The sequence below is a fragment of the Pseudophryne corroboree genome, chromosome 7 (genome assembly GCF_028390025.1).
Source record: "Pseudophryne corroboree isolate aPseCor3 chromosome 7, aPseCor3.hap2, whole genome shotgun sequence".
NCBI lineage: Eukaryota > Metazoa > Chordata > Amphibia > Anura > Myobatrachidae > Pseudophryne > Pseudophryne corroboree.
This window is the reverse complement of record NC_086450.1, coordinates 142,920,263-142,933,204: the sequence shown is the minus strand read 5'-3', so window position 1 is coordinate 142,933,204 and position 12,942 is coordinate 142,920,263. Positions and strand designations below refer to the sequence as shown.

Here is a 12,942-nt window from a genome sequence, read left to right as displayed (position 1 = left end):
CACACATCGCTGGTGCAGCTCTGTGTGCTGAGTGATCTTGCTGAGCCCGTGTGATCACCGATATCGCTGGGCAGAAAACAGTCAACATACAGTGGCGTAACTACTGCCCCCGCAGCCCTCGCGGTGGCTTGGGGGGCGAGGGGCTGCGGGGGCGCCACTGATTTAGTGCAGACTGACATGCGGACGAGCGTCCGCATGTCAGTCTGCGGTCTCGTTTCCTCCCTGCTGTTAGGAGGGACACAGAGGGCACAGTGCGCGCCTCTCCTGTGTCCCTCCTGGGTCTCCGGCGGCCGCGGGTCTCATAAAGGAAGTGCCGTTCGTGAGCACTTCCTTTATTACAATGACCCGCGGCCGCCGGAGACACAGGAGAGGCGCGCACTGTGCCCTCTGTGTCCCTCCTAACAGCAGGGGAGCGGCGGCGGCTGCGGCGGCGGAGGAGGAAGGGGGGGGGGGACGACGCACTGAGGGGGCATATCTGGCACTGAGGGGGCATATCTGGCAATGGGGGAATATCTGGCACTGGGGACATTTATGGCACTGGGGGGAATATCTGGCACTGGGGACATTTATGGCACTGGGGGGAATATCTGGCACTGGGGGCATATTTGGCAGGGAGGGGGGGGGGAGAGAATATCTGGCACTGGGGACATTTATGGCACTGGGGGGAATATCTGGCACTGGGGCATATGTGGCACGGGGGGGGGATATCTGGCACTGGGGCATATGTGGCACTGGGGGGGCAATATGTGGCACTGGGGGGGAATATCTGGCACGGGGCATATGTGGCACTGGGGGGGAATATCTGGAACTGGGGCATATGTGGCACGGGGGGGGGATATCTGGCACTGGGGCATATGTGGCACTGGGGGGGGCAATATGTGGCACTGGGGGGGAATATCTGGCACGGGGCATATGTGGCACTGGGGGGGAATATCTGGAACTGGGGCATATGTGGCACGGGGGGGGATATCTGGCACTGGGGCATATGTGGCACTGGGGGGGGGGCAATATGTGGCACTGGGGGGGGAATATCTGGCACGGGGCATATGTGGCACTGGGGGGGAATATCTGGCACTGGGGCATATTTTGGCACTGGGGGCAAATGTGGCACTGTGGGGGAATATCTGGCACTGGGGATAATGTGGCACTGGGGAGGTATATGTGTACCTGGCACATGGGGGGGGGTATATTTGGCACTGGGGGCATGTGAGTACCTGGCACCGTGGGGGAATATCTGGCACTGGAGACATATGTGGCACTGGGAGCACAGCCCTAGCAACAAGGACTACCTCCTAGCAACGAGCATGACACCCAGTGCATGAAACCCCTGGCAACAAGCATGACACCCAGTGCATGAAACCCCTGGCAACGAGCATGACACCCAGTGCATGAAACCCCTGGCAACGAGCATGACACCCTGAGCATGAAAACCCCTGGCACCGTGCATGGAACCAAGAGCATAAAACCCCTGGCAACGAGCATGACACCCAGTGCATGAAACCCCTGACAACGAGCAGGTAATTGAAAAGTAATTAGAAGCCTTACTGTAGGACTTAATGTGTAATGGGCATTACGGTGTGTGGCATAATGTATCACGGACATTGCGGTGTGTGTCATAATGTGTCACAGGCATTACGGTGTATGGTATATTATATCGCGGGCATTGTGATATGTGGTATAATGTCTCAGGGTCATTGCAGTGTGTGGCATAATGTATCACGGACATTGCGGTGTGTGTCATAATGTGTCAGGCATTACGGTGTGTGGTATACTATATCACGGGCATTGTGGTATGTGGTATAATGTCTCAGGGTCATTGCAGTGTGGCATAATATATAACGGACATTGCGGTGTGTGGCATAGGGTATAACGGGCATTGCGATGTGTCACAGGCATTACGGTGTATGGTATACTATATCACGGGCATTGTGGTATAATGTCTCAAGGTCATTGCAGTGTGTGGCATAATGTGTCACAGGCATTGTATGTGCTATAATGTATCGGGCATTGCAGTGTGTGGTATAATGTATCACGGACATTGCAGTGTGTGTCATAATGTGTCACAGACGTATGTGCTATAATGTATCAGGGGCAGTGCAGTGTGTAGCATAATGTATAACGGGCATTGCGATTCCTGTCATAATGTGTCACAGGCATTACGGTGTGTGGCATAATGTGTCAGGGGCATTATGGTGTGTACATACTGTGTCATGTGCATTATTGTGTGTGGCATACTGTCTAAGGGCCATTGCAGTATGTGGCATAATGTATACTGGGCATTACTATAAGGAGGAAAAATTACAAATAATGTAAGGGGCATGAATCAGGATTATTTTTCTTTCCTGTGGTGGCCAACGTCTGGGCGTGCAGGTTGCAAAACTGGGGTATAAGGTAGTCTTTTCCTGCAATGCCACGCCCATTCCAACGAAACCACGCCCATCCCAACGAATCCACGCCCCCTTTTTTGCTGGCGCGCGCATATTTACCCCTTTATTCCTCCCAATTATGGGGGATGGGGGGGGGGGCGCCGAAGAAGTTTTTGGCTTGGGGGAGATAAATTTCTAGTTACGCCACTGTCAACATAGGTAAGTATGTGTGTGTCGACATGTGTGAAATAAAGTTTTACTGTCACGGTGTGTGTCTCCTGTTTTTATTTGGGTATTTTTTTTCCATTAGAACTACAGGTACCAGCGGGCACGTTTTTCTCCCGCATGCTGGTACTTGTGGTTCTCCAAGTACCAGCTTGCGGGGGAGGCTTGCTGGGACTTGTAGTACTACTGGAAAAAACAATATTCTTTCAATTTTCTCAAGGCTATCAGCCCCCCATCCGCAGCCTTTGGATGGGGGGACAGCCTCGGGCTTCACCCCTGGCCCTTGGGTGGCTGGGGGGTGGACCCCTTGATTGAAGGGGTCCCCACTCCCCCAGGGTACCCTCGCCAGGGGTGACTAGTTGGATATTTAATGCCATGGCCGCAGGGCACTGTATAAAAGTGACCCCTGGCTGTGGCATTATCTGTCCAGCTAGTGGAGCCCGATGCTGGTGTAAAAAATACGGGGGACCCCTACTCTTTTTGTCCCCCGTATTTTTTGCACCAGCACCAGGCACAGAGCCCGGTGCTGGTTTTAAAAATACAGGGGATGCCCTGTCCATTTTCCCCCTGGATTTTTAGAACCAGGACTGGCTCGAAGAGCCCGAGGCTGGTTATGCTTTGGAGGGGGGACCCCACGCAATTTTTGGGGTTTTTTTTCCCATCCCATTAAAAAAAAAATATATATATATAATAATAATCTTTTTAAAAATATATAAATAATACTTGTGCCTCCAAAAAAGAGGGCAGTGGGGTGCTGGCAGTGCGGGAGTGCCAGAAGTGTCCACTGTACCATCAACCAAGTGCAAGGAGGACATCTCCCGCACTACTGACACTCCTGCACTGGGGATACTGCCAGCCCTCCTGCACTGATTACACCACCTACACCTCTGCACCGAGGACACTACTGGCACTCCCACATGTATTGGAGATATATTAATACTTCACAATTAGCTGCCACTGCTGATATTCCCGTGTGCCTGATGGATAAATTGCCCTGCACATACAGATGTCCATGTAGCTGCCCACGGTGCTGTTGGTGGCTAGAGGTGGGAGGAGAAGCCACCGGCATCCTTGACTCTGCTGACCGGAAGTCTGACCCGGTCACATGCTCGTGGCCAGGGGTTACATGCTCGTTGCCAGGGGTTACATATGCTTTTTGCCATAGGGGTTATATGCTTAGAGCCAGGGGGTTACATGCTCATTCTGGGTAGCGCTGGGTAATGGTCTAGTAATACCCCTGGCATCTGTCTCCTATAAGGGCCGTCTTCCAATGCGATCTGCATGGAATCTGCAGCTTCCAGTAGTAGGTAGAGCCTAAGCATCTATTGTGCCAGTGCTGCGCCCCCCCAGGACTCAGCTATCCAGGCTGCAGCCTTATGGCTGATCAGGCCCTGGGTCTCATGTTTCTTCACCCACTTGTATGGCAGGCAGAGCACCCAGTGACTTATTATGGAGCACAGCCCAAGCACTGGACTGATTTGTGGCAGACAGGCACAGCACCCACTTGTATGGCAGACAGAGCACCCAGTGATTTATTATGGAGCACAGCCCAAGCACAGGACTGATTTGTGGCAGACAGGCACAGCACCCACTTGTATGGCAGACAGAGCACCCAGTGATTTATTATGGAGCACAGCCCAAGCACAGGACTGATTTGTGGCAGACAGGCACAGCACCCACTTGTATGGCAGACAGAGCACCCAGTGACTTATTATGGAGCACAGCCCAAGCACAGGACTGATTTGTGGCAGACAGGCACAGCACCCACTTGTATGGCAGACAGAGCACCCAGTGACTTATTATGGCAACACAGCCTCAGCGCTGGACCGATTTGTGGCAGACAGGTGCAGCACCCACGTGTATGGCACACAGAGCACCCAGTGACTTATTATGGCAACACAGCCTCAGCGCTGGACCGATTTGTGGCAGACAGACGCAGCACCCACTTGTATGGCAGACACTGTCGATCTTCAGACCGGATCCCAATGAAATATATGTGGTATTGAAATACCAAAAATTCTCTCTACTCACACCTTAACCACCAAACAATTGCAAAAAATGACAAGTATCAATAGTGCCTTTTAGTTAGTATCATAATTTCTATATTGAATCTCTGTGTGGAGTTTGTATGAACTCTTCATCAGCACATTATCAATCACAAGGAAAAAGATTTTTTTAAACATATAGGCAACATTGAGCCAGGTACATGTTGGAAGTTAGTATGAGAGATGTATTTGAAAAATATTAATACTTCACAATTAGCTGCTGCAGCTGATATTCCCGTGTGCATGATGGATAAATTGCCCTGCACATACGGCTCATGGGGGTCATTCTGACCCGATCGCTGCTGCTGACCAGCTGCTGCGGGCCGTGTAGTAATGAGTAGCTCCCGGCCAGCACGCTAAAGCTGCGCTGGCCGGGAGCTACTCCTGAAGTACAAAAGCATCTCCGCTGTGCAATACTTTTGCACTTCTGCAGGGGGGGGCGTAACTGACCTGCGGGGCGGACTGGCCCTGTGCTGGGCATCCCCCGCATGTCTCTGTTCCTGATCGTAGCCCTGCAAAATTTTGCAGGGCTACGATCAACTCGGAATGACACCCCATAGCTGCAATTTTGTTAGCAGATGGGCAAAACCATGGGGGTCATGCAGGCCTGATTGCACGCTAGGTTGTTTTGCTGAGCTGCGATCAGGACATAACTGCGCATGTGTGTGCCCCGCAATACGCAGGCGCGTCGCACAGGTACAAAGTGGATCGTTGCTGAGCAATGGATTTAATGAATAATCCATTCGCACAGACAATCGCAAGGAGATTGACTGGAAGAAAACATTTGTGGATGTCAACTGACCATTTTCTAGGAGTGTTTGGAAAAACGCAGGTGTGTCAATGCGTTTGCAGGGTGGGTGTCTGATGTAAATTCGGGGCAAACACTTTAGCCTGTTCGTGTCCGGAATTGACGTCAGACACCTGCCCTGCAAACGCTTGGACACGCCTGCGTTTTTCCAAACACTCCCAGAAAGCGTTCAGTTGCCACCCACAAATGCCCTCTTCCTGTCAATCTCCTTGCGATCTGCTGTGCGAATCGATTCTTCGTTAAATCCATTGCTCAGCAATGATCCGCTTTGTACCCGTACGACGCACATGCACATTGAGGTGCATACGCATGTGCAGTTTCGACCTGATCGCACCGCTGTAAAACAACCTAGCGTGCGATCATTTCGGAATGACCCCCATGGTTTTGCCCATTTGCAAATAAAATGCTGCTAGAATCAGGTCTGAACTACTCCCTCTAGAATCTCTTTATCAGACTTTCTGCTTGCTCAGTTTCTGAAAATGCCACCTGCTGTCTGAAAAGTGGTACTGCACTATATTTCAGAGGAGATACACATGGCTTGCCGTCTATATCTTAAGAGGAAATCTTATCTCGTGCCATGAACGGCAGGCCATGATACTTTTTTCAGAAAGGTAATAGTGGACACATCTGTATGTGGACACCCAATGAAAGGGGAAACGTGTGGCCCAAGTTGGACATGTTACAGCGCCGCACAACAGCTGGGCCTTCGATTTGTCCATATTAATACTAAAACCCGATATGCGGCCAAATGAAGTAATCCTGTCCATGATCTGGGCTAGGGAACATTCGGGGTCCGAAATATAAAGGAGGATGTCGTCAGCGAAGGCTGATAGTTTAATTTCCTGACTACCCACTTTTATCCCTCTAAAAACAGACCAGTCTTGCAATGTTCTAAGCAGTGGGTCAAGGGCCAAGTTAAATAGGAGGGGCGATAAAGGGCATCCCTGACGGGTTCCCCTTTCCAAGAAAAACCGTTGACCTCTGATCTAGGAGCGAGGCGGATGGAGTGCTGTAGATATATCGTATATAGTTAATAAAACTCACATCAAACCCCCTTTTCTCCAACACAGTTAATAAGTGTGGCCATAGTACCATGTCGAAAGCTTTATTGGCGTCGAGGCTAAGAAGCATGTTAGAGTCTGTGCAGGGAGACTGGGATGCCACCACCGCCGCCAGTGCCGTGCGGATCGCCTTAACCGCATGTCTGCCAGTCACAAAACCCATTTGTGTCGTGGTGAGAATATCAGGAAGGATGGATTGGAGTCTCGTTGCCATAATCTTAGCTTGAAGTTTGTAATCTACATTTAGGAGACTAATTGGTCTGTAGGAGGAAAGGAAATTTGGGTCCCTGTCAGGTTTAGGGATAAGTGTAATAAAAGCTTCATTAAAAAGCGGGGACGGGGAACTCCATTTGTGTATTGCATGAAACAGTTCCAGTAAAGAGGAGACAATTTGGGCCTGTAACATGCGGTAATAATCACCCGACAAACCATCTGGGCCCGGAGACTTACCATGGGGCAAATTAGAGATGGCGGCGTTAATTTCCTCCGCCGTTATTGGACCCATAAGGGCTTCTCTCTGGTCCCTGGTCAAAGGGGGCAGCACGTCATCCGTGAGCAACTGTGTTTGTGTTTCAGTGTCTATTTGTGTTGATTGGAACAAGGACTGAAAGTAGGAATGGAATTGTTCTACTATTTCCTGCGACTTTGTGATAACCCGACCGGTCCTGGGGTGATGTATGGTAGTTATAACATGACGTTTTTGGGGAGGTCTAGAGATGACCGCCAATAATCTACCAGCCTTATTGCCCCATATGTAGAATTTATTTTTGGTGTAGTCTAAGGAATGTTTCGCTTGGGTGGCTAAGTAGGTTTCAAGTAGGCGCCTGGCCTGTTTGTATTCGTCAAGAGTAGTCTCTGTAGGGTTAGCAGTATATGTTTGGAAGGTCCTGGACATAGTAGCTTTTAACGTTGTGTATTCCAATTTAGAGTCTCTTTTCTTCCGAGAGACATAACTAATAATATGACCCCTCATCACTGCCTTTGATGCATTCCAGAAAATCTCGGGCTTGTCCCAATATTCTATGTTGTCATCAACGTAATTGGTCCAATGATAGGTTAGGTATGATTTAAAATCCTCTGAACTTGCCAAATATTGCGGGAACCGCCAAATACGATCTGTCGGGTGCATATGGGGATGGGCCAGCGCTAGCGTGACGGGGGCATGATCAGAGATCAATATATCGAGTATGTCTACCCCCGCGATCTGGGATACTAAGTCATCAGCTATTAAAAACCTGTCAATCCGAGACAAGGTTCCATGTGCTAGCGACAAATGGGTATGTGTCCTATCAGTCGGGTGCAGCAGTCTCCATGGGTCAGAGAGGTCCAGTGAGTCTCGAAAGGCCAGTAGATGCCTGCTCTGGGAGTCAGTAGTTCTCGGCACACTTGGTGATCTGTCAACTGTGGGGTCGTCCACCATGTTATAGTCCCTCCCCACTATCAAGGAATAGTTAGTTCTGCTTAAAAGAATGTGGGCAATGTCCTGAATAAAGGTATGTGTATTGACATTGGGGGCGTATAAATTGACAAGTGTGTATTTAGTATGAAAAAGCTCTATGTCCATAATAATATACCTGCCTTCGGGATCTATGATTTCTGACAGGATAATAACAGGTAGGTGTTTCTGAAAAAGTATCGCTACCCCTCTGGTCTTCGTTCGAAAGGGGGCAGCTATACAGGGGCCAAGCCATGGTGCCTTCAAGACATTTTCCTCCCCCACCAGCCAGTGGGTCTCCTGTAAGAAAATAACATCTGGGTGGAAACGTTTGAGGTGTGCGGTCACACGTCGTCGCTTGATTGGGGAGTTAAGTCCCCCTACATTCCAGGAAATGAATTGTATCGGTTTCGGGGGTAGTACCTCATCTGAGGAAGGAACTACAGACGGCATGGCTACCCAATCCCCTCAGGGCAATGTGAAACTTGACTGGTAATCAATAAATTCTGGCGGACAGCGGCGGCCCCCCTCCCACACCAAGGTCGCCAAGACATTAGCAATTTCAACCATACAAACACCAGCATGACATAAAATCTATAACACAGTCTTAATGTGTGAAACAACAATAATGAACCATGATGACTCACAACTCCTTTTTCCAACATTTTCTCAACTTCCAAAACCATAGTGGGCACCAACTGGGTCCAGTGGTGCGCACACAAAAAACCAACAAAATAATTATTAAATTATTAAGGTGAACACTTATAGTATAGTACTATATTATCTTATAAACTGAAGACAACGCCAATCAATGGCTAGCACATATCCGCCCGAGGCGGGAGTTCCCGATACAATCATCCCGTTGTTCCCTCCCGACCAACACTCTATCCATCAGGTGATTTTGATGGGGATTTATGAGTCAGAAAACGAGATCTCGCCACTTCCGGGTCCGTGTAAAACACCTGATTACCGTTCTCTGTGACCCGTAATTTAGCTGGGTACAACAGAGCAAACCTGATGTTTTTACTATGTAAATAGGAGCAAACTTCAGAGAATTCTTTTCGTTTCTGAGCCACTGCAACTGAGAAGTCTTGAAATATCAAGATTTTGTGAGCTTTCACCAACAGTTCTCTAGTTTTACGGTAGGCTGAGAGAACCTGTTCTTTGGCTCTATAATCAAGGTAGCGAGCAATGACCGTCTTGCATCGCACCCAACCTATGGACTCTTTCGAGATGTGGGATTTCCATATTGTCTATAATTCCCAACGAGTTTGGGAGGTCTACAGGAAGATATGAGGAGAGGGCCTGGCCCACCAAGGACTCCGGAACACCTATAAATCAAAGGTTATTTCTACGAGATCTATTCTCCAGGTCCTCGACTTTATCCTGCAGTTGCTGTATATAGGTATGTTGGGAAGCTATCCCCGCCTGACAGGATTGGACCAGGTCCTCAGTGTCTCCCAGTCTCGTTTCCAATGCGGTAAGACGCGTTGCATGAGAGTCTATGCGAGCCAGGCCCGATTCTAAGCGGGCCTGAAGGTCGTCAAATCGCCTATCAAGTAAGGGCATGAGAAAATCAGAAATCTCTTTAGCCGTTAGAGGAGGGGTTTTGTCACTGGGCAAATTAGGTGGTTCCGGCCCGTGTCCAACCGGGGAGGGTGGACCCGATTTAGGGAGGGGCTCTTTCCCCTTTCCCCCCTTATAGGAAGTGTTGGATTGTTTTGGGGGCATGGTCTTGTCGAGGTATTTGTCCATACCCCAGAGGGTGAAAAATGGGGCAATCAACGTCACCTCTAAGTACTGTTTCCCCTAATATGGACAGTGGCAAAAATACAGAAGCAGTTACATACAGAGCTCGGGCGGAGGTGCTAGGCCAAACCTATTATCTAGAGCATACCGCAACCTGCAGGGGGGCTTATGAAGCAGTCCCAGCAGCAAACCACAGCAATTTTTTTAACTAGAGTATAAGCATATATCTAGAGACAATATACTATGCATCAAAAAACAATATGTTATGTCAAGCAATACAGAATGGAATACTGAAATGAAAATAACAAACGTCACATGTGAGCTATATATGAAAAATAACAAACATTTTAAGAAGGTTCCGATAGGAACAGCAGAAGGTGGGATGGTATCAGGATACTGAAAAGTGGATCCAAGACAGCGAAGAAAGGCTATGGCCAGGGGTCAAATATACCAAGTGTAAAGTCCTTGTCTGAGGGTAGAAACCGCCGGAGCAGCCCCAGCCGGTGTCACGTAGTATCCTTTAAGACAAAAAACCTCCCAGCAATAGTGAATAGAAAACAGCAGGCGTAGGCTAGGGGACAGTTAGTGGAAAGTACTGATCCGTCTCCAACCCTGTGAAACCGGAGGGTGAGATCCAGTAAGCCTCCAGCAGCTAGTTCCCCCTGTGGGTATACAGGAGACTCCCGTGCGTGCTAACGGTGCACGAGTAAGGTGCAGGGGGGGGAGAGTGAAGTGTGGAAGTAGAAGGGTAGGTATGACTGTGAAGGATAATTAAGCAGCAAGGGAGGGAATGGTCCACACAATAGGGGGGAAGGATTCAAGTGTGGGGTAAGAAAAAGGAGGAAAGGGGTATGTATTAGTAAAAAGTGTGTGGGGGGGACAAACAATATTAGTACCAGGTGTGTCCAGAGGGCCTTGCATGTGAGTGGAGGATGGTAGTGGTGTGCCCCCGGACACCAGCCAGGGAGCAGATCCAGACAGTGCAGCCACAGACTCCCTCAGGTGTTGGCAGTAGAAGGCTGCAAGCCCCAGCAGGTCGACAAAGAAGGGAGGGGGGTCAGCACGTTCCTTTCCGGGCTGAAGGTGTTATAGCCGATTTGCTCGCCCGCCAGCCCCGGCATCCGTCCTCACAGAAACAGCAGCCGCGTGGAGCGGGTAGAAGCAGCAGGTCCGAATCCACTAGTAGGGTCATTCACGTAGATAGTGGTAGTAGGTAGCGTGCCTCCCCCAGGATCACCAGTCAGCAGAAGGTCCCGGAAACTGCAACCCCGAGGTCTCCTGGATGTCAGCAGCAGGAACAGTCCCAACAGCCACCCTCAGCGGCACGAATAGGGATGAGTTATTGTGCACCCCGTATATCCATGCAGGGGTGAACACTCAGCCACACAGTGTATTCACAGGCCTGCCGGCTCCAGCCGTCACTCACTAAGGTACAGGCAGGGGCAGATAACAGCAGTCCCGATGGTCTGCACAAGGAAAGTGCCAGCAGCAGGGACTGGCACACAGCCGCGGCTATCCCCGCGAGCACCCCCAGCAGCACAGACTCGGGCGGGTTACGGAGGTCCCGGCCGACGCGTTGGTCCCAGCGAGGCACCCGCAGAGCGGCGGGTCCGAGGAGTGATAGGGGGACAGCCCACGTCGCGCTCCAATCCCCGACAGAGAGAAGCGGTAAGGTCCTTCACAGGGGGCTCCCCCACCCCGAAGGCAGTAGATTCGCAGGCAGCCGCACACCCCGCTGCGGTGTCGTGGTGAGGATATCTTCCTCCCAGTAGCCCAAGCCTCCAGAGCACGGCCCCGGGAACACAGTGAGGATGTCGCCCCTCGAGGCACGTAGAAGGGGGCCTCGTATTCCGGCCACCCAGCAAAAGTGGGTCAGTAATGTGGGGGATAAGGGAAAATGGAGTGGAGGGGGTAAGGTGGTCGGCGCCCTGTAACTTCAGGTCCGTTCCTCCCGAGATGCACACCAAAGGCAGGCGGCCATCCATGCCGTCAATATAAACGGCTTGACTTCCGTGTAAAATAGGTCCACAGGGGCAAGGAAGGTATCAAACTGTTCCTCCACACACAGGGGACACACTCCTATGAAGCATGTATCCCCATGGAGGCAGGAAAAGGAGGATTAGGGTGGATTATTCTAGCTCCTGTGCAGATAGGGATTAAAAAGTGGCCATGCTGGATGCCCCGCCCACCGGAAGTCGGAAATCGTCATCAAACTTAATGAAGTACACAGATGGTTTAGCTTCAACTTGATGAATAACCATGCCAGTCCTTTTTGAGCCATCTTCTTTGGCATATTCCACTTGCTTGCCCACCAGGCTGTCCACAACCTCCCCTGGTTCTCTTTCAGCTGGATGGGAATCATTTGAGTCTGGCATGATCCGAAGATCTCCTTCTTTATAGTCATCTAAAAGTTGATACATATATAAGACTGGGTCCTTTCATAGGTTATATAATAATAAAACCATGTGTTCATAATAGGTGCTCGTGCTAATACCATCCCTCGCCACTCATCCTTGGAACCATCCTCTGTTTCAAACATATGCTCCACTGCTTTACCAATCATTTTGTTAGCCAAATGGGCATCACTGATTCGGGATGAGGTAACTCTGTCTGGTAGAGCTTCAAGAGCAGACACCCTTTCATCCTTGTGAAGCTCAAGTCCATAGACACAATCAAATCCATTATACTTTATAAGATAGAGGGAGGGATTCACTGGTACTTGATCCAGAACTGTTCCTTTCCACTAGGTTATTGGCCCACTGCCCTCTTTCCACCCATGCTGTATTCTACAGCATACAATATTTCGCCTTGGCTGGGAGATTGGTTTACTTGGTCCCATATTGTTTCGATGTTTCTTATGAGATGTCCTTTTCTTCATCATATTTGCAGAAACACCTGCATGTGCTGCATCAGCTCTTGATCGCTGAGCGGCCGCCTTTCCAAATGGAGTCTTCATTCATCTGTGTATTAAAGGGCAGCAGGGCTGTCGAACTAGGGTGAAAAGTGTAGTCACTCCAAGTTTGTTGTAGTCCTTCCAGTCTACATGAAAAAGAACCCCTTCCTTTCCACCTTTCAGAAAAACTCCGAACCTCAATTGCTCTGATCAGAAGTCACTTATCTGGGGCAGATAGGATGGGTTTCCCTCCACTCCCCCTGCAGGTGATGGCTGCGGCACAGTGCTCCCCTGCGGCCAATTGCCCCAATCCTCCTCCTCCCTCCTTTGTCAGACTCCGTCACCACCACTGTGCGCTGC

At 50.0% G+C, this 12,942-nt stretch overlaps 1 pseudogene; it reads right to left on the bottom strand.

Annotated features, from left to right (window-relative positions):
• Nucleotides 1-11,845: 11,845 nt before the first annotated feature.
• Nucleotides 11,846-12,670, bottom strand: LOC134944061 (spindlin-Z-like; annotated as a pseudogene).
• Between the last annotated feature and the right edge of the window lie 272 nt (nt 12,671-12,942).